Here is a 23410-nt window from a genome sequence, read left to right as displayed (position 1 = left end):
ACGAATGCATTCGGAGACAGATCGCCAGCCATAAATATCGTTCGCGTAAGTGCCTAAACGATACGACCGCGCGGAGTACTCACAACCCGTCGAGTAGAAGAAGAAAATAGAAACCGACCATGTGCTCGGCGCATAAACAGCGGCAACTACTATAGAAAATACGTTCGCGCGAATAACATTTACACGTGCGAGCGTACGTCATTACACGCGTATTATAATATTATAAATCACCAGCGAGTTTCTCGACGGGCTCACACACACCCACCCGCACTATACGATAATATATCGACGTATACTTTAAGTTATATACCGCGACGCGCGTGCGAAATATTTTATCGTTTCGTGCGGAACAGAGGTACCTCATCTACCACTACGATGCATAGTAAATATTATTATAAAGTTCGATATCTCCGGTACAATGTGTATATATATACATGACGTATGTAATATTGCAAATACGGTACCGAATCTAATAAATCATGCTTCGTTGTGCGCTGCAGATAACTCGTTTGACGCGTCAAAACTGTGCGAGTATAGTATATACTATTTAACTAGATATATTTTATATCATAATATACTATATATAAGTACGCGCACATTATTATGCATTAGTGTATTACACATTCCTCGGTGGGCGTATTGAATCCGTGCGTGTGCCAATATACGCGAGTCGCGCAGATGTCATTGCGGGTCACAATAATGCGCACAAGGACACGCGAACCAAAAAAATCTGATCGCTGTTGCGAGGGGGGAGGGGGGCACACTTTTGACTTCGAAACGGTCGCGGTATAGACGACCACTACGCACCACATTAAGCTCACCGTTGTCGGGCCATAACAAAACCTTAACGCTGCAGTGTTTTAATCTGCCTACACACACCTGCAGCAGTACCTATCTAGTTGCCGAACAGTATATTATTGTAATAGTACAATAATAAATATAATGTATGTGCGTATAAAATCAGTGAGGGCGCTTTTAGTTGCGATTTGAATTATTGCTACAGATAAGCGAGTGCAATACCACTTACAAGTATACGCGAGAATAGTGTAAACGTGGGTGTCGATAAAAAAAAAAAAAACATAGGCACTTACGTCATATTATGATATAAAGTGAGTTGGTTTAGACATCGAAATCGGTACTTAGAACGCGTGTTTTTTGTGATTTTTACGGGGATCGTGACAATTTAAAAATAATAAAACGTCGAATAAAATATATTTACACCAGCAAATAAACCGGAATCTTATTTTATATTGTACTTGTATTTTTTTTGTTTTTTGTGTTAATATATAAACAATAAATATCTAATACAATTTAAAAAAAGGGGTTAAGTGGATTCCGCTCTGCTGTACAGTAGGTTACAAGTGGGTCCATGTATAATGGGTTGTATTAAACTTGAATTCAATGATATAATATTATCATTGTATTAGAAAAATGATACTGATCGAAGACGGTTTGTTAGTCTGGATTTTTGATATTGTTATAATTTATTATAGCCTGTAAGTTGAATTATTAATATTATAATTGTAACTTACTGTACAGCAAAGCGACATCCACTTACCAGCTTTTTATATTTTGAATACCTATGTTATTGTCCATTTATATACCTACTTTGTAATTAATAATGTTGTGGTAAATGATGATTCAATAAATAAATAAAGATATTTTATTTTATTGATAATACATGACGCCACATAGTGGGCTCAGTTCTTACCAGTTTTCACAACATAATATATATTTATTGGTTAGGTAATATTGTTATAGTCTATAGAATGTATGTAATATTAATAATTATACAAGCTGATTGAGCATCACTGAGCGAGATTGACGAGGATTCTAAATGACAAAACCATATTCTAAAATAGAACAAGCTATAGAAAAATATAAAATTATTAAACAATTTTGTGAAATCCAAATCCATGATCTTTACTACACATATCATTCTTTGTATGACATCGTAGTGTTTTTGTTTTTTCTAATATACCTTATTGTAGTTGTTGATAATATTATTTTGTTTTTTTTTGTTCGTCAGAAAGCTTGAGAATTCAATACAAGGTTTCTCGTGAGATTCATACACTAGTAAAGAAAAACCGAAAGTATACCTGTTCAATATAGACAACATATACACAAGCCGCATAAGTTGATTTTACACCAGCGTGTTGGCACGTTTATTAATAATAATATCAAATAAATACGAAATATATAACAAAACAAAGACGTTTATTCGTGTAAACTTACATAATATAGGTTATCTGATTAAACGGCAGTATATAGCCAAAATTTATAATTGATCGGTATAATAATATAATACTTAAACATGTTTTGAACGTCGGAGCCAACTTATAATGAACGCGTACAACCGCGGAATTAAAAAAGATTTTGACGGATTTTCCGGCTGTTCAACCGGACACAAAAATGCTGAGCAGACTCGTTTGACGCACATAATCTAGCATTGCGCGGTCTATGCCGATTTAGCACCGTAACAACAAATCATTCGCCGGACGAATCTTTTCGTCCGGCTCCACAGAGAGCGGCGTTTGGCAATAACCGCGGGTACCGTCGAGTTCGTGTCTGCGTCACTGCGACCGCCGCGGGTTACCACCATATCCTGGATACTGATTTCCTGGTGGACCGACGGTTTAGTCAAACAGTTTTTAGTCTCGGCACCGTCAAACTGCAGTGCTTCCATGCTGCACATCGGACTTGACTGCAACACGACGTCTTCGGCCGGCCAAACATGTGGCAAAGATGACGAGGCGTTTGACGGCGCCTCGATCTCGCCAACTTCTGTAGTGCCAGGTGCCGTTACTGACAACTCAGTGGACGGTGAATCTATCGAGACTTGCCTCTCCGTGGATGCGTCGAAAGGTAACCCGATATCGGGTATATTGTCTGCGGAGTTTGATCGCACAGACATATTAGGCATTGATTTACATCGTCGCATGATTTCAGTCGTAGACGGCCACCAGGTCTCGGGTGCATCACCTGCGGAGTTATTCGACACAGCCACATTAGGCGCCGATTTATATTGCCTGTGCGCCTGTGAAATCTTTATTGTAACTCGAGAATCCAATGTTTTTGCTCGATTGGCCTGGAGCACGTCGAAAACCTCGAACATTTCGGTCGCGGACTGGATATTGAATTCGGGCGACGTCTCCGGTGCTGCAATATTTGACATATTATTGATCTGATATACGATTATGTTAATATGTTAAATGAAAAGTACGTAGAGACTTTTATATTGTATTATAAATTATCCGTTAAGTTCGCTATAGCAAATAGGTAGGTACTGATAACTGATTATGTACTAAATACTGTGGCGCACAGAAACAAATTGTATATGTTTCAAACACTTAGGTACACCCATGGCAACCATATTTTTAATCTATCTAGATTCTTTTTATTTATATTCGATAATATTATTATTTATTAAAATCGTATTTCTATGATTTAGTTATACTATTCAAATACTAAATTGGCAAGCAAGGAATATTGGATATAGGCGCATATCTGAAGTTAAATAATATTAATAATGAATGATGAATATCAATATTCTACAAACCGTTCAACTGATCAAAAATCGTGGTTCAAAGTTATTTTTAAATATTCGACAATGGCTGAATATTAATCGTTATAAGTTATCATGATTCGTTGTCTAAAAAATAGTTTTTTTTTCTAATGTTTACGTCATATTATGTCCTTATTGTTTTAAAAAATTAAAATCGTTCGTTAAATATGTAGATAATCATAATTATATGCATATATTTGTAACTATTATGTTAATAACTATTGAGAAAATCGAAAAATGACCACTTTAAAGTACCATCTTTATCAAATTTTCTAAAAGATAAGGTACTATATGTTAGGTTCTATACGGTAGAAATGTTGTATACAAGATAAAAAAAAAATAAAATAACAAAAATAATAAACACTATTGTAAAATTACTAGCTTTCTTGCTCCGCTCAGAATCTAAAAATATTAATTTTGAAAAATTTTTGATTTATTTTTAATTGTGCGGTTTTAACCTATACTGAAAATGCGTGGTTTCAACCAACAGAAAGTTTTGTTTTCACGGTTTTGTCTAGTATTTTATTTAACGTTTATTTTATTTATGTGCGTGTATGACCAATCCGACAAATAATATTTTATGGAGTGCTCTAGTCTTGATATTTTTATAGAGGGAGGGAGAGTAAATTACGGCTAAATAACTGATCAACTGTATAGCCGCAAGTTCCTTTGAGGTACAACATAGATATACAAAAAACTATCGTATATTTGCTAGTTTACAATAATCATATCATTCGTGTTTTTTTAAGACCTAATCAGTACCCTACCTACCATTTTTAACAATTTTTTAGTACTTACTACCTAGTCAATTTTATTTTATAAACTTATTCCTTAAATGGTATTTTTAAATGCAGTGTGGGTGATTTGGCTTCAACGTCACACAACCCACGTATACAACCAAATTACGCCCACAGTAGTTACTGTGTGCACACAGTTAGAAATCTGTAGTTGTTTTAACACTTTACTGAATTTGTCAATCAGCTAAATTGTAAATTATATACTTTGGAGTGTTAAAATAACAACAATGTCTGTAGAATGAAATACACATGGTTGAACACCATACGTTTACTCAATTCAGCATTCAGTATAGGAGTTAAATTAACAATGAATCATTGAATATTACATTATCCACTATTTTATAGTTAAAAAAACATCAGTTTATTGTTGAATTAAATACATTATTATTTATTTCTACATCATAGTATGTACGATTAAAAATACACTTATGTATACTCCGGGCCACGAGAGTCCATAGTCCATACCTAAAAACGCGTCCGTCGCTGCGCATCGGCATGTTGCCGAATAGTGGGAATCTAGTAGTATGGACTCTCGTGGGCCGGACTGAATAAATGTTATTTTGAATATAAATATAGATTTACCAACGATTAATCGGTTAATTTCTACTGATATCAATGTTTATAAATTATTATTATTTTTCATTTATGATATTTATAGTTTATTGGTAGACATGATAATATTACTTTTGTGTTGTACAACTGGCGTACTGCTGTAATTGCTGTGTACTTGTGTGTCTACAAAATTGTCGTGACTCGTGTGTTTACAGTTTACGTTGATTTTATTTTGTCCGCGTGTTAAATTTAACTATTTCTAATGCCAGTTTCACATTAATTTGTTATTGCAAATTAACTTCTTCAATTAGATTTGAAGCAAAACATAAAACAGTAAAAGCAATTGCAAATGCTGTATCTAATCGAATTAATTTAGGTCATACATTATCTAATAAAATACAATTGCAAATGATCAGTCGCTTTTTATCTAATTCAGGTTTAAAACCAGACTTAAATTATTCATCTGGTTCCAATGTAGTATCCCCTTTTATTGAGTTTCCATCAAATATAATTTTCAATCTACCACCAGAATTCAAATGTAATTCATTCTCTCCAGTTTGGTTGGAATATAAAGGTTTGATGTATAAAAAAAAATATGCTTTTAGTTTTAGAAATAAATTCTGCTGCTGGAGGCTGTTTATTTGGGGAAATCTATAAAATGTTGGTCAATGAAACCAGAGTTCCTTATTTTATAATAAAGCCAATGTTGACTGTTGGTTTTGATGAACATTTTTGTGCCTATGAAATAAAAAATAATTTAAACTCAAAACTGATTGGGTGTTATATGTATGAATTACCTGATACAACGCCAACCATTGCCAGAGTTCTAGGCAATGGTAAACTATATGCCTCATTGAGGTCAGGTGCATAAAAAACTTTTAAATAATACCTACTATATTAATATTCTTATTTTTTTTTTTTTATTTTGTTATTCTACAATAGTTATTAATACTTATTACCTACCCTATAATATTATGTTTGTTTATTTTAAGTAAATAAATGTAGGTACCATGTATTTAATAACATGTGAAATAAAATATATTACTATTGGCAAAGTAATGTATGAAAACATTAATTGTATACAATATTATTATTTTAGGTAAAATGTATAAAGTATGTAAATATAGTCATAGAATTTTACATTTTATTCCATAAAAAGCAAATTAAGATATTTTTTTTCTATATATTATGCGACAGTTATATACCCACTGAAATATCATGCATATCAATGTAGGTGGTAGGCTAGTGGTATTAGGCGTTAGGTAGATCGTTAAATAACCCGTAGGTAGTGGATTCGAATCCCGTCTAGGGCTGATGGAATTTGTTACCCGCCGAAATATTTTTTTTGATTGTCTAACATTTTTTAACATTACATTAGGTAGTTTTAAGAATACCATTTGTTAATTCAACATCTTTACAAACTTTAACAAAATATCAGTAACTTAAGTTGAGATAACAATAACCAATATTCAACCTACCCTCAAATAAAAGTTAATTTAAAACTGCTGTAATGTTGTACTAAATATAGTAAATATCATATCTACATAATTTTATTTGTTAAGATATTCACAGTTTGTAGTTGTCTTAATATCAACTGATGTTGTATTCACCACTAATCACTATGAGGCATGAGTCTTACTATAGCAACGAGTAGTAGTTATTTTAACTATCGCTTAATGTGAATTCAACACCAAGCTCCTCCCAGCTCAAAATCAACACACAACTGTGTACGACATTGACACCAACGCGTGTTGAATCAACGACAGATTTCTAACTGTGCATATATCATATTATATGCCAACTTGTACCGTCGTGGCACCATACCTATATATGAATCGTATGTTTTGGAATCATGCGCTGAAACGGAAACGCGTGGTTTGAAAAAATTATTAATTTCTTTTTTTTGCACGCATCCCTTTTGAACATCACTTTGTACGACTTTTATTGCACCCCAGCAGTCGCCATCGAAATCTTTTGTTGTCGTGGCGTCTCTACGCCTTAGTGGGTACGTGGCGGGTGGTAAAACCGACTCGAAATGAAAATCGTATAAATGAAGGAAGCGGAGAAAGGGTAAAAAACATTCAGCATAGAAGGAAAAAATCATCCCCTTTCATCGATAACCTTAAGCCAAATCGGCGCAAGACCTATTGGAAAATGATATATTATTATTACTGTACATACTATAATATGTATAGATATATTATAGTTGGGAAAATAAGAGATATGACCGAGTGGATTTCGATGAATAACGATTTTATTCACCTTTTTTTTTACCACCGAGGCTGATCAAAATTCCGACGCCTTTTTTCTTGCATTTCACTTCTACATAGGTATCTTATATTATGTATTGTGTAAGTGAAATTACTCTATCCCCGGTGTGTCAATAGAACTAGCCGACGGCAGATACCGATCCCTCCCCAGTTCAACGACAGTCTTCGTGACCTGAGGGTTATCAAAACAAAATTTTTTTTTAAATAATAAAAATACAGTAGCCACGTAAAAATATAATAATAATAAACGTACCTGTATAGTATAGAAATACGCGCGGTGTACTGTGGACTGAACGACCGCCGTGCCGTCCTGCGCAGAAGAGTCTTCGAAATCGAATTAAGTCTAGAAAACCTCTCGTGGAGTTCAGCGAATACAGTGAAGCAAAAGTCCGTACAATAATGTGTCTAATAATATGTGGAAGTCACGTACCGTGGAGAAAATTAGTCATTTTCCTTGGTCCGTTTTATTTTTAAATTATTTTTCCTGGCCCCGGGGCCACGGTCGTGTAGTATTTATCGTATCGTAGCCATCAGCCTTTGAACAATATAGTACGCCTATAGTGTGCCGGCAAAGGATTATATGTATGTCGACCGTTTTCGTAGTAGTGCGTACCTAAATGTATACGTTTCTCGTTTATTAATGAATATATGATACATCAGAATTCGAGAAAAAAAAGAGAAGCGATTTCGCCGAACATTATACGACGGTATAGGTATAATATAATATATTACCATTATGTACATTATACGCGTAAGTCGGCGGAACGTTTGAAAATTAGATATTATTTTTTGTCACAGAGTACTTAAATAATATATTACGTGGAACATAAAACGTCAAAGGAAAAATTATACCGGGAATTAAACTCAAACAAACTGTGCAAACACGGTTTATTTTGATTCTTCTGGTGGATTTATAATTTGCGTTAAAGGTACTATGCGCGACGATATGATGTGCAGCACAGAAATACTAAAATACGGGCCTGTACCTTGACAATCAATCAAGCACACTACTTTATCCGATACAGATTAAATAGTGAAAAAAAGTGAAAAAAAAATTGTTAGTGTAGAGCACGATTTGTGTATTAGATATTATAAAATCTAATTGCCAAAATAATCGCAGTCGATTTAAACATTATATCGATTTAAATGGTCTTTGTACAAGTATCGTACGTACTTGCTGCATTATATCAAAAGTATAATCATTGATGCTTATTATTAATAGGAATATGATAGAGGAAGATAGATTATTAATTTTCATAAATTATATTACTTGGTTATTTTTTTTGGTTTACAACGTAAAAGCTCGTGTAATACAAATGTGGAAATACCTAATAAAAGTATTTACCCATCTCCGACATTCAAATTTATTATATTTTATGTCGAAATTATTGAAAAGTTATTTAAACTATTTCATCATCGTCCTCTACACCGGTGGTTGGTAAGCCAGCCTTTGTTTTCAATTTACGCTCAAAATACTATCCCGCATTAATTAACAATATTATTACGATTAAATAAAAATAAATCATAATAAAAAAAAGGTGACAATACATTTTTCGTTTTAATGAATAAAAACATAAAATAAATTTTTATCATTCATATTATTAAATTTTTTTATATTTTTTTTTACTCTTGGATACATAATCATTAGTATAATTAATGAAGAACAAATAAATATATTAGTTAAATTAGAATGAAATACAAACACAAGCGTCGAGCACCATTTTACTATACCTTATATTATAAAAACAACATACCTAGCTAAATAATTCACAACTAATTAGCTATAATAAATCTTTGCAGTTTGGTGGTCATTACTGCACAGTGGTTAATAGAACCACATGAAACACAACTGAATATATTGCATAAGTCTCTTAGAACAGTGCAATATATTGTTATTGGTTTTATGTTTATACATTTAGAACCGATATATTATACAGCAATAAATAAACAAATATTTTCTTTCAGTTTCTGATATTTATTATTTATAATATAATAAGACTTTAATAAATCAAGACCAACACTTCTTTAATATATTAGTCCAAAACATACCAAACGTTCATAATTGTTTTTTTTTCTTTCGCTATGACAAATGAAATATTCAAACTGAATTTTATTCAACAGTTTTTGAATCTCCCATAATTGATTATTTTAGCGCTGAAAAATAATATAATATTATGAATAATCATTGTTTTAAGTTAATATAGAAAACAATAATAACATGTTGATAATATAAGGTAATTTATCATTTTTAAAATTATATTAGATATAACAATATAGTAAATTATAATATAATAAGCCACAAACTAAACCCAATTCATTGCATAACCATTCATAGATTATAATAAACAACCATAAATGTACGGTAAAACATGTTTACTTTACATTCGTATCAAGTTGGTTCATTGTTTTTCCATAGTTGTATAGCTCTATACATTTTATATAAATTACCATAAATATTTTATGAGTTTTTCTTTTGTCGATTATGATATTCTTAACTTCACATATCATATCATGTAAGTTCACAAGTAAAAAATGTAATACATTATGATTTGAAAATATTTTCCTTCCACATTTTATTATTATGTAAAAATATTAAACATTTGGTGATGATGTAAAGAAACCTTTCATACTGATTAAATTGCTTATTGAATATAATTTAATTTACAACTATGTATGCTAAAAACAAACATATTTTTGAAAATGTATGTAGGCACGTACAATATTACTAAAATATTCCATTGTAATTTTGATAGATTTGTAATATTCGAACATAAATTTAACAATAACAATTTTGATAAATAGGTGATGTTGGTATATCCTATACACTTTATGAGTAGATAATATTAGCAGGTATCTAACTTATATTAGATAATTACTATTGAAAAAATAAAACCTCATTACGAGATATAAAAGACAAAATAGTTAGTTTGTTTAATGACATTATGCCAAAATAATTTAAATAATATATGAAATTTATTTTCAAAAATGCACGATGCTTACATACAATAGCGTATTAAAGAGAAATGAATTATAACTAGTAACTCACTATACTTACTTAGTTTATGGCATAAAAAAAATTTTAATTATAGTTAAAATGATATTATACTATTATTTTTCTTATTATATCAAAGATAATATATATTTTTAATAAAATGATATAATAATTATAAAATATACTAATAATATGCTTTATAACGTAATACATCTAAAGTATATATTATAATAAATAATTTTCATCGCCAAAGAAAGAAACTACCCTATCCCTCAAAACGAGCTCACTAATACATAAAAATCAGCTAATCATGCCAAAGTTCACGTCGCTAGTTCTGTGTATTCGTTTACTATAGGGTTTCCAGCCGGTAGGATTATTTTTAGTAAGAGTTTCTCAAAAACTTTTCGAAGAAAGGTAGAAAAGACTTACCTTTAACTTATAAGTATATTGAACGTTGGATTAATGTCCAAATAAAGGGTTATTATAGGTTTAGCCGTTTATAAACTATAAGATGATGAATAAATTATCGAACATAAAGTACATTCTTTGTAAATATTACAGATGTAACAAATATTTTTAAAATAATACCAACTCTTTATTATAATTGTACAATGTTCAACTGGTAAAACCGCGTCTTAAAATCAATAATAATGTTTTCGTCTTCTATATATATTGACTATATTATACTTCAACTTTATTTTTGTCTTAATGTAAGGTTTTTGGAGACAGATACATTTCCGTGTGTACTACTATAATATAATATGCCTATATTTAATTCATAATTAGATTACTTCCACAGATTATTATCAAATACGCTAATATAAAAGTGTGCTATCATTCTCCACACAAATAAAGATGATAGCTACATTGTTTTGTAACTATTTGTAACCGGAATACAGTTTAAAGATAATTTTAGTATTGTCCAAAATGTATAACTAAACATTCTAGTTGTCCAGATTGGAATATTTAATTCAGTCGTCAATAATTACAATAAACTTCAATGAAATAATTAGGGCTATAAATGTAATGTACTTAACCTAACCTAATAATATATACGTTTAAAATTTACATAAATTCCACTTTTTAACAATTATATAAAAAGATAAATTTTAATTAATAACAGAACACCTTATATTTGATGTTTATATTTAGCATAGTATATAAAATAAGATGTACAAATTGAATATATTAAGGTATGTGCTTCCAAACTATAAAAAATAAAACTATACAACTTAATATGTATACTAAAAAATAATTCATAAAATATGTGTTGACAGAAGTCGTTAAAAATACTGTAAACTGCTTTTTGAAAATAAAAAATGAATATTTGTATATTAACTACCTATGTAGTTGTGCAAAGGAATCTATGTCCTTTGATAAGTTATGCTAAATAAATTTTTCTACAACATCTCACCTCTAATGCTCATAGTTTGTGTTAAGCAATTTATATTTTATGTGTTAAATATTTTAATTACACACCAATCAGCATACTTAGATGGGCTGCATATTATACAAACCAAGGCGCATAATTAATTTGTCACAGACGGTTTGAGCAGAAAAAACTGACCGCTTTATATGTATAATTTAACATATTGCAGATTCTGATCCTACCGTGGATTATATAAATGCTAATGTTGGGTGTCTCCGTGTCTAAAACACACTAACACAGTATGATCATAAATTTATTTTTGAGAAAAACTAATTTTTTTTAAATGACAAACATAAAATACGAAACAATGTATTCACGACCGTGCTGTAGCTAAATTGCCTATTTAAGATGCCGTGTTATCATTATGTATATTTTTTTTTATTAAATTATATTTTGAAAATATATTATTTGTGAGTTTGAGGTATCTACCAATATAAATATATAATGGACCAATTATAATAATAATAATAGTTTACGACGATAAAGTATTGTCAAAAGCATGCATTGAGTTTATTAAGTAATTTGTTATAGAATTAAGAGTTTCATTTAACAGTACATTATGCATATGATATGTATCTGTGTATTTATAATATTACTTATTGCACATCAAACTAACTTAATAATATTATTTTTGCAATAACTTGTTCATATATTTCAACATACTGAAGAGTTCGGTTTTATTTTACTTATGAATTAAAACATGCCAATTATAAACATTATACAAATGGTTATACTGAATAGAGCTCAATATTTACTGTATTTATAAAATAAATGCTAAAATATTGAATATTTTTATTTTTCTGATGTTTCATGTTCGTTGTATTTTGATGATTTCTATAAACTAATTGAATTATAATGTTTAATGCGTTTCATCGTTTAAAAATTTAAAAGATTAATGGATCAACCACTAACCAGATATACTTCAGCTTTCAAGACTACTTTTATGAAACATTTTGAATAGAATATTTGATCTTGGTTACAGTTTAAAATTTGTTATTTCAAAAATAAAAATAGCAAGTTATTGCTAAGGTAAATATCAAACATATCTGAATTTCAACGTCCCATATTCTAACGTAATCGGTCTTTCTTTTGGCCGCATTGTCAATAGTAAGTTGACTGTATTTAAGGTCAGTTTAATACTAAGCTTCGTTTAAAAAAATAACGATTATTGCGAGTTAGTGTATATAACTGGGTCTTAAGCTTCACAACTAGCCAAATGTAGTCGATTACTAACTTTAAACCAAGTTTAATCTTCAAGTTAAATTTTAGCGTTTGAAGTTATATTAAGTAACTATAAGATTAGGTATTATGATTATTTAGATCAACAATATAGAACCATAAACTAAAAATGTTAATGGAAATCCAAAACTTCTATAGTTTCTACAGCGTCATTAAATAATATAGTTATGTACCTTATGCGGCTTGAACCAAATTTTACAACAATTAAGCAACAGGAATTGAAAAGATTTCATTTTTAGCTTTTTCCCCTATTAATATAAAATCAAAAAATACGAGATTGTAAAACGTGAAACAAATAATTTTTTTAATACCGATCAATAGTAATTATTAATCAAACCAATTTTAATCAATAATATTTGTTTCACGGTGTGTTTTTTTCTGATCCATATAAATTGAATGGAATACCTACACTGGTGAAAAGTTTCATATAGTATAGAATATAAAAATTTCATTTAAAATGTTATCTTGGTACCTATATATTATTTGGAAATATCACTGAATCGGAATAAATTATTTATTACACGCAGAGTAATGATAGATGCACAGATGCACAGATTCTTATCTAAGAATTATTGTGAACTTATGATGTGGAAAATAAAGAAGTAAGTATCCTAAAGTAAGTTTAGTTATCAACTCAGTATTCGAAACAGTGAATTATACGGCCGTCGTAATTAAACGTTGATTTTAAACAGACAATAAATCGTATTAAAATTCAAAACCATTATTTGATTACACAATCAACGATCGAAAATGTAAAAACAGGTAGGGTTTCACAATATGACCTATATTTTTTACAGACCAACGAGTACCTATAATGCTAATAATATTAAAAATTCTCATTGTTTTATGTCCCGTCCAGAGTTAAATCATCTAACTTTTGAACTAAAATCGCAACTTCAACTCAATCCACTGTTGCAAATGTGTTACTATTTGTTTATTCCGATATCCAAAATTATATATACATACTTTTCAATCGATTACGCCCAAAGTAATTATTATTATAGTTGTAACTTGTTTGTCGAATTCATCGCTTTGAAGTTATTGGATAAATATTGAACTCTAATTCGTTATTTTAATCGACGGTATATTTGTTTTGTGTCCAGTAACTTTTACAATGCAAAAATTTTTTGAAAAGTCATTGTGAATTATTACATTTAGGTACTTTGAAGAATATGAATGCTTTGCTGTTTTGACAGTATATTTTACCTAATGACTTGTGTAGAACAAAAATAGTTTTCGAGTGTAAATAATGCTTACTATTCGTTGTTTTAAAATGTTTGATATACCTATTATATTCTTTGGTGAATAAAGTTGATATTTTTATTTTTTTTCAAAAATTATAATAGATTATTAAATACTGTCACTCAAATATCAACATAACATTTGACAAAATATATACTGTATATCATATAATATACCAATTTCTCATATTTTGTAAATTTGAATAAGTTATAAATTTAAATTTGTAATGTTTTGCACCACTGTGATTTAAGATAGTATCTACATATTTTTATCTGTTATCTTCGTCCCAGGGTCGCGTTCAAAGAGGTAAATTGTCTCGGTCATCGAATTTTCAACAGTCCTGTTACCATATTTGGCAAGTTACAATTCATAGGAAATATTTTTTTTTTTTAGACCTTCACTTTTTTTTATTATTTATCATGCTTTTTATTTATACCATTAAAAATATTTGATATCTTTATAAAATAATTGAGCAACTAAAAATATCATTACATGTAAGGCATTATTCGTTAGTCAAAATACTTGAATTTATATAGGTATTCATTTAAGGAGTTGGTTGTTTAAAATCATTTAAAAAATAACAAAAAATGTTACATAAAATAATAACACTATATAGACCTACAGAAAAACAGTGGCAATTTCAACAATCCACGATTATGTTATAATAGAAAAACTATATAATATCATATAGAAAATAGAAATTGAAAAATAATAGTACCATACTAAAAATTAAAAATGTATATTTAAATAATAATTGATTTGCTTAACTGACAACAAAAACGTTACCAGGTGTTCGCATAATACATATAAAATCATTAAAATATAATTTATATAGGTACAGAATTTCACATTTACTCGTAGTAAATTACATTCCAAAAATAATTTAAATTATTATTTTAAGTTCTAATACATTAGAGAATATTACAAAACATTTAATGAAAGGATGGTTGTTGCGATTATACATCATAATTTGATTGTTATAAATACCACTATTTCAAATTTGCTTAACTAAATAATGTGTATTCTCCACTCTACACAAATAACATCATAGTATTTGCTTAACAAATCTTGGTCAGAGTAAAGTGGACCTAATATGACGACTTGGCAGTTTTGAATATTCTTCCTATATCGTAGTTAAACTTGAATAATTTATTTTCCTAGGGCTACAAGAGGTCTAAATGTGAATTTTTCACAGAAGTTTTGAGTGGTTTGGTTGACAATACATAAATCGAATTCATTCAATATTGATTTTCCATACGAATACTGCAGATTTATTTAATTTTAACTATTATTGATACTTGATCAATAATCCTAATTAATATAAATGTTTTCTTTACAGCAAATATTTTTAAATTTATTCAACTGGCAATAATATTATCATAATTAATATTTTTAACACAGCCAAAATTAGAGACAACGGGAAGAAATAACTCGGACTCAAATTATAATACACACGAATTTCAAATTATTTGATTTTGAAATATTCATCTTAACTTTAAACACTTTAAACGAAACGTAGAATGTTAGGCGAGTTTCATTTAAATAGTATAAGCTTATAATATATATTATATAGGTATTTAGTAACCTAAACTCATTAATATGTAGTATTGTATCGAATATCAATGTACCTATTTGAATGTATTGAACCGAAAATGTGTTCGAAATTGTGTGTGATGCCCATAAATAATGCACCACTGTGTATCTGTGGATAGACATTGGTATTTTTGTGTGCCGTTCACACCAAGTAATTAATCTAAACAACAAATGGCGTTCTATAGGCTTACGGCTCGCCTGTACGCGTGTAATGCGATAACTAATTATTATTTCGAAACTCTTTCGACCGTTGCGGTATTTCCTTGTCAAACGTACATCTTTTGATAAATAATTTACACGTATTAGCGGTTTCAGAAGTGGTCGTTGATTATGTTACCTTGTTGTTTATATAAAATTACAGTCCGGCGTAGGGTATATATTCGTAATTACGCGTTTAGTTCGATTTTTCAACCTAATACATATTGTTACGACCTAGCGGCTAGCGGTGTAACAGTACAGGGTGATTATTTTTAAGAAATACACGAATTTTCTAGAAAATATTTAACGATTTTGAAAATGTTTTTTTTTAATAATTTTAAGCCAAGTAAATACCGAACAACATAAAAATAAAAATAAAATTTTCACCTTTACTGTATTGAACGAAATATGTACATTTTTATTTCATATTCCGAAGTAGGATATTTTGCTAAGAATTTCAGTAGGTATAAAAAAATCGAATTTCAAATAAGAAGCTAATAATTATAGTTATATAGGTATAAAAATTGGTATTTAAAGTGTATACGGCTGGAGTAGTGGATAAATATTTTTCTGAGAATCCGTATTATGTTACACCATACATATCTAAAAATGATGTCTATAATAAGCTCGTCTAAACTTTAAAACTATTCATAAGTTAAATAATAACGATCAAAATTAAAAACTATAACGAGAAAAAAAGTTTTGTTTTTTCAAAAATTTACTTTTGTAATCTTCATATTATTATAATGTAAGCCTGAACGATTTGACTACGATTGGACCGGACCTGCGGCGATGGTTGAGGGGGTGTGTGAGGTCGCAACACGGGTAAATTGGAAACGAAATAACCGTGTTTGGACTTGCAAAGCTTCCACGGCCGCGCATTAGCGTTCCTCCGGCCGTCTCATCGCCCCGTCATCGATGCCCGTAATAACGTTGGGGATTTCGGGGGCTGGAGCAATTTAAAGGAGAATCGTGTTACCTACTATCCGCGTATTATGGTATATAATATACCTATGTTCGTGGGCCCGTCCCCGGAGGACCGACAGCTAGTGTGTAGCGAGTGTGGCCGATCTCGAATGACCATCGGATTCGTCTAATAAAAATTCGGGCGACAATGTTTTCCTCGTATACACCTTCCGCAGCGTGTTATTCTATCATTATCGCATAAGCACATACGGCGACGATCACTCGATGGTTCGACACTGCAATGCTTTGCGATGGTCTCACATAGAGCATAATGTGTAGGCACACGGAAAATCGATGGAATAAAAATAAAACGTATATAGGCATACTCCTGCTGCTGCTGCAGCAGAAACCTGCATGCCCGACTGGCCGAGTCTAATATAATAATAATACTAATGATACAACGATATTGTTATTTTTTTTTCACGATAACATAACATGATTAATCGCTCTGTTAAAATTGCATAATAAAGTCCTTGTCGAAATATCGTGGGTTTTTTTTTTGTTTTTATCATGACGTACAGATAACACCTGCAAGGACTTCTGGGTACATTAACTCGATAACATCTAATTTAGTTTCATGACATAATTTATTGTAATTGCACGCCACACGAACCATTAAAAATTTGATGTTTATACATATTATTATTGTCGTGTTGTGCGTTTGTTTAGTATTGCTCTATAGGAAACACATAAATGATTGTTTTTGTTATAATATGTTTAATTTTAAAGAAGATGAGCCGTTTTTAGGGTTCGTCCGCCTTTTATAAAATATATGCTTTGGTTGGAAATAACATTATTTTAATTTTAATAGTAAAAATACATTTTGTAAAATTTAATATCTCATTTTTTCATTTGAACATAAATGTTTAAATACTCAATTACTAAACACATCATACTGTGTTTACAGAGTGGGTGTATAGGTAGTACATACCGTATAGGTACTATGTGCTTTCAGTGTATAGCGTTAATAAATCTGTAAAATGAATAACTAAATTCCAAAGTTTCATATATTATCTAAAAACAGTTGTTTTTTGGGCGGAATGAGAAAAAAATTATTTTTAAACTCAAACAAAGTAAGCTCACCTAATACAATATGTATGGTAATTAGTCCAAAACCACTGCAGCTATGTGGAGATTAGATGGAATTATGAAGTAAAAACGAAAAACAAGTTTCAAACAAAAGTCTAAGTCCTCTAAATAATGTTCGCGAAAGTTATCTGAAGTTTGGTCGGCGTAACGAGTTGAAATAATTTTTATTTCGTGCAAAAAACAATAAATTGCACACACCCACTGACCAGCCGGCCTGTAAAATATATAAGACGAGCCAGATAAAAATGTGGTAGGACGTATACATATGTATATAGGTTTGGAAATAAGTCGGTCGTTACATAACTCTACTATAGCCCATAATATAATACCAGTGCAGTGCATAAGACAAGTATATTATAATTTGTATAATGCATTCGGTGCGTGCACAAAGTTATGCGATGTCGTAGTTGTCGGGCGGACGGATTCTTTGTAATAGATGAGCAGCCGCAGTCAATAATTATATGAATACCACAGTGATATTAATATATGTGCAGTCGATCGCAATGGCGTTTTGTATCAAATCTCCTGATGTGAAGACTCCGAGAGATGTGGGGGGGGGGGGGGATGACGTGTATACAACTACAGGTTTGAACCAAAATATTTGTATATTATATAAATTATTTATTAACCTAACGTTTCAATAGCGTTTTCATGTTGTCAGTTCTGTTTCATCGTATATTGATCATATTATATAATATCGAGGCTATATAACCGTTCTTTTGTACAACAGTAGAAATTGTGAATCACTAGTTCACGTATAATATTAATACAATACATTGTACTCTAATATTGGACAACGTGAAACTATAATAATATTGACATTTGCATTACAACGAAGAAATGTTTCCTAAAAAAACGCAGTGTAACTGCTGTCACCATATAACGTTATCTATTGAACAAGGCGTCTGGTGATTACTTTGTATATAATGCCACTTTTGTTCCAGGAAATGATGATAAGACTCGCGTAAAATGGTCTTCTTCTGAGAACCCTTCGTCCTTAATGAAACAAATTGATCCTACCTTTCGAATCTTTCCAAACATAATGTTAACGGGGCATAAAAAACATCATTTCGTCTGTATAATAGTTACACAAAGGGATTCAACAAGCCTGATCGTCTCACTTTTATTCTTTGATAATGCATTTATTCAAATTCTGATTTTTGAAATATTTCAATTCGGTACACTTAAATATCATAATATTGTTTTCAAATAATTGCATTTTTATACCATTTAAGAAGTTACCTGTATTCCAGTGGTGATAGAAACATATTTTTTCAAACAAAAACCACCGTTTTATATCATAGATTTTTAATCTAAATAATTGCTTTGAAAATGTTGACGCATCTAAATCTAACTAGGAATTTCTGAGTCATTTACCTTCATGTACTTGGGAAAATGGTAATTTATTATGGTGTCACCTAAAAATAAAATAGGACCGAGCACGCTCTTTGAATCACGCTGTGTACACTCGTAAACGCATAAAATGATTTTATTGTTTGGAGAACAATTTTTGTATTCGGCCAGAGTGTCCAAGCTATAAAAAAACGTACTTTTTTTCAAATACTACTTAGTTATGGGTTACTGAAGTATACAATAGTTATCGATGAAATATAAAATGTATATTATTTTACAACTCAACATTTCGCAGAAACCGGACCGGACAGTTTGAACAATATTAGAGTCTAATTAGCAGTGAACAATTTTGGGATCTCAAATTACCACCTTCATCTTCGTATTTGATGTTACCAATATCAATAGTTGAAAATAATTAGTATGATGTAAACTATATAGAACAATAGAAACAAATACGAGTACGTCTGCCCACCATAGGCGCAATTTTGGGGAGTCTAGAGGGGGCTTATCCCCCTCTAGTTTTATTTAAGCCCTGCTAAGTTTTTAAATATATACATTCTTAAATTCACCTAATAAAAAAAATTATCAAATTGAAAAAAAATTAAATATGGAATTTTTTAGCCAACTCGATAATCAGTGTACGTATGTTGTCTAATGAGTAATAAGTAATAATTAACATAAATGTATAGAATATATATTCAATTGTTGTTATTAATGTTAGTTTTAATGATATGAATATAATATGAAACATCGTTGAGTAACAGCTTGAGTATAGTATTGTTCTATGAGTATAGATAACCTGCTATCATAGTATAGTAACACGGATTTAAATATTATTATCGAATATAAGCTACTTTTAGAATATGGAATTTACGGAGATGTCATCTGTATATATAAAACGGTAAGCTAGCTGACTGATATATCAACGCACTGCACAAACCATTGGACAGATCGGGCTGAAATTTGGTATACAGATAGCTATTATGATGTAGGCGTCCGCTAAGAAAGAATTTTTGGAAATTCAACCCCTAAAGTGGAAAATAAGGAGTCTTTTTTACCTATGAGGAAGATAAAAATTGATACGCACATCTATGCATCAAGATAGATTTTCAAATACGTCTGTGACATATAAAGAAAAGGACATTTCTGGTAGTACTAAAATGAAGATAAATTAAATAAATTCGCTATGTCTAATCACCGTTTGCAATTATAAGATTTAACACATGGTAACTATGTTACATCTATGTCATAAATGAATAATTAATTATTATTGAGTTGTTGAGTACTTGAGTTGTATATTATTGTTTTTCATTTATTGAGTATTTTGTTTTTACTGTTGAGTACCAAACAAAATGTTTTTGTAATATATTATTACCGTAATAATTATAACAAGTGGTGAGGGGGTGCGAGGGCGAAGCCCCAGCGGGTCTGTATTGATTTTATAAATTTAGCCCCCCCCCCAATCAGTTGTCCAAATTGCGCCTATGCTGCCCGCCAAGGAATGATGAGCGATAAAATGACGGAAGTAGTGAATTACAATAGCGCCGCCAGAGAGTGCATAATAAATATGATAATTATTTTGAATGTCATTTTCGGGAGAAAAATATCATACTACTCAAAAAAGTAAAAACTGTTAAAAAAATGTTCAAAAAAGAATATTTATAACTTCATGATATATTGATTATTATTCTGTTGTGAAATGATATATTGTATAATATTACAGAACATATTTTAATATAAAACTCGATTTCTGTAGTCACGGGGTACACAAAAAGAGAAGTGTGCCTACTCCACCCATAAAATGGGTAATCTGACAATGCGTTCCAAAAATATGTATAATTTTTGCCAGTCAAACATCAATTTTTGGCTGAAAATCAAATACTTAATTTTCGTTCAGAGTCGGATGGCAGAGTTTTTGATAATAATGTTTCATTATCATACAGTCATATCATCGTACGTATCGTATAATAATTATATCATCGGCCTTCAGACGCAATGCGAAATACAGACTCTATACAGTAAAATCGCACGCTGACTTGGCAGCGAACGGCTTTGGAATATTGGATATAAATATATAATAATATATTTTACCGTCAACGAGCTTACAGTAAGGGACTCGCATAAAAGTGCAGCCGCCGATGCTATTTCAACGACAGTGCAGGTACTGTGTTAATAATCATTAGGTATTAACAATAATAATAATAATAATAATAATAATCGCATAGCCTTGTTATATACTTATTTATTATTATTATTACATATATACACATATGATAACGTATGTATGTACGATAGATTACCTTTAATCACGTACATATAGGTAAACTGTTTTTTACAATTCACACTGCATCATATTTTATAAATTATAACTCGTAATCGTTATATTACATAATATTATATAGGTACTATTATTTTTACGTGTCCGATCACTAGGTGCAGGGTAACCGTTTAATATAAGACACACGCAATATAACAGAATTGTCTCTAACAAGCGTACCTCCGAAATCGGCTGACGTTAAATTTCATGGTTTTTATTATTGTTATTTTTATAACACGCCATTGCAGTTGTTGACCCAACGCTAAGGACGAAACTATATGTCTATGTTATTATTATTATTATTACACTTCCTGCGCAAAAGCTGCGTGAGAACGACATACTATAATATTTTATATTATACAATATAGGTACATTGTTTTCCGATTTCGTTCGTATTTCTAAATATGTCGATCAAAGATACGTAATACGTAATACGATTGATGATAAAAATATCAACATTTAAAACACCGAACAAATTAAAACAATAATTTAAACATTTTTAAAGTATTTTAGTTTGGGTATATTTTAGTAAAAAAAAAAAAAAAATGGTTTTGATGGTATATTTTAAATATAAGGTCAACTGCTACTCGAATTAATTTTGCCGCACATTTAACTCCTGCAAATGTCATTTATTTTAATTTGAGCTAATTTAACAATTTATTATAAATTATATAAGTGATGATGCGCATAATATGAATATTATTTATTTATAAATATTTTACTTTTCATTTTTCACGAATAATATACGGATGAAGTTAGATTACTGCAATGAAAACTCAAAACACAATATAAATTATAATAAATTTAATTAAATAGGTAGTGAAAATAAAAGTGGAAATAAAGTTTTTTAAAAGATGCTTAAATTTAAAAGTAAAAAGTACAGTTAATCTGTGTCTCTTAAACTTCTATTAAAAGTGATTAGCTAAACATATTTAAAATTGTCTTACAAAGAATATGTGATTTAAATAATTTACATTTATTTCTACTGTTTGAGTTTTATTGCTCTAATACATTTTTAATAATAACTTACAGCATAAGATAAATTATGTGTCACAACGATAAGTCTCAAAGTGAAGTATTTATGATGACAAACGATAATACATTTAATTTACGAATAGTGTGTAAACACGTTATTATGTGATTTAAAATTAATGAATGTTTTAGTTGTAATAACAAAATAATTAAAACTTAATGTGACAACGGTGTATGCACTGAGATTATATTCTCACATACAAAGGGCTTGCAAATTGTACGTATAACGTAAGCGCAAAATTCTTACTTAACATGTCCCTGTAAGAAGGCAGTACACTGTTTATTGTATATATTTTCATCCGAAGAAGAGTGCCGTTTCCCTCGAGAAAAACATTGCCACTGAATTTCGTTTATGAAAAATATCAAGAAGACGAAATATTTTTCAAATTACCTACCTTTTCACAAGGGTCCCTATTAAATAAATATAACCCAATTTATATATATATATATATTTGTTTTGTTTTAGTAAAATACACTAACCTTTATATTGTCTATTTCGTGTTTGGTTTCTATCAAATAAAATGGTATAACGAAGTACCTAACATAAAATGTATGTTTTTAAATTCAATTTGTGTAACTGAATTATACACAGCCAAATTAATAACAAGCTTGAAACACGACTGTGGGTAGGTCATAACTCGCTCGTGCTAGTTAATATAATATTTTCATATTGATCGATCGTGAAATAATTATAAAACAACATTAAAGTTAATATTCTTAATTGTATTAGTTAATATATAATAACATTGTGGTTTGTGCACAAAATATACACATAT

The 23410-nt window shown here is 30.0% G+C and overlaps 1 protein-coding gene and 1 long non-coding RNA gene across 7 annotated transcripts in view; one reads left to right on the top strand and one right to left on the bottom strand.

The window, feature by feature from the left end:
- LOC132950004 (adenylate cyclase type 5) overlaps positions 1–23410 on the top strand; it is a 197181-nt gene that overhangs the window by 133964 nt on the left and 39807 nt on the right. The gene's annotated exons all lie outside the window — the stretch shown is intronic.
- On the bottom strand, positions 6834–8712 carry LOC132951261 (uncharacterized). Its single transcript, XR_009665315.1, has 3 exons — positions 7438–8712; positions 7177–7356; positions 6834–7058 (listed from the first exon to the last, which is right to left on the bottom strand). It is a non-coding gene; the product is annotated as an uncharacterized LOC132951261 (long non-coding RNA).

This window comes from Metopolophium dirhodum, chromosome 8 (assembly GCF_019925205.1).
Source record: "Metopolophium dirhodum isolate CAU chromosome 8, ASM1992520v1, whole genome shotgun sequence".
Classification (NCBI taxonomy): domain Eukaryota; kingdom Metazoa; phylum Arthropoda; class Insecta; order Hemiptera; family Aphididae; genus Metopolophium; species Metopolophium dirhodum.
Note: the sequence above shows the minus strand (reverse complement) of the source record. Positions and strands in the feature narration are given on the sequence as shown.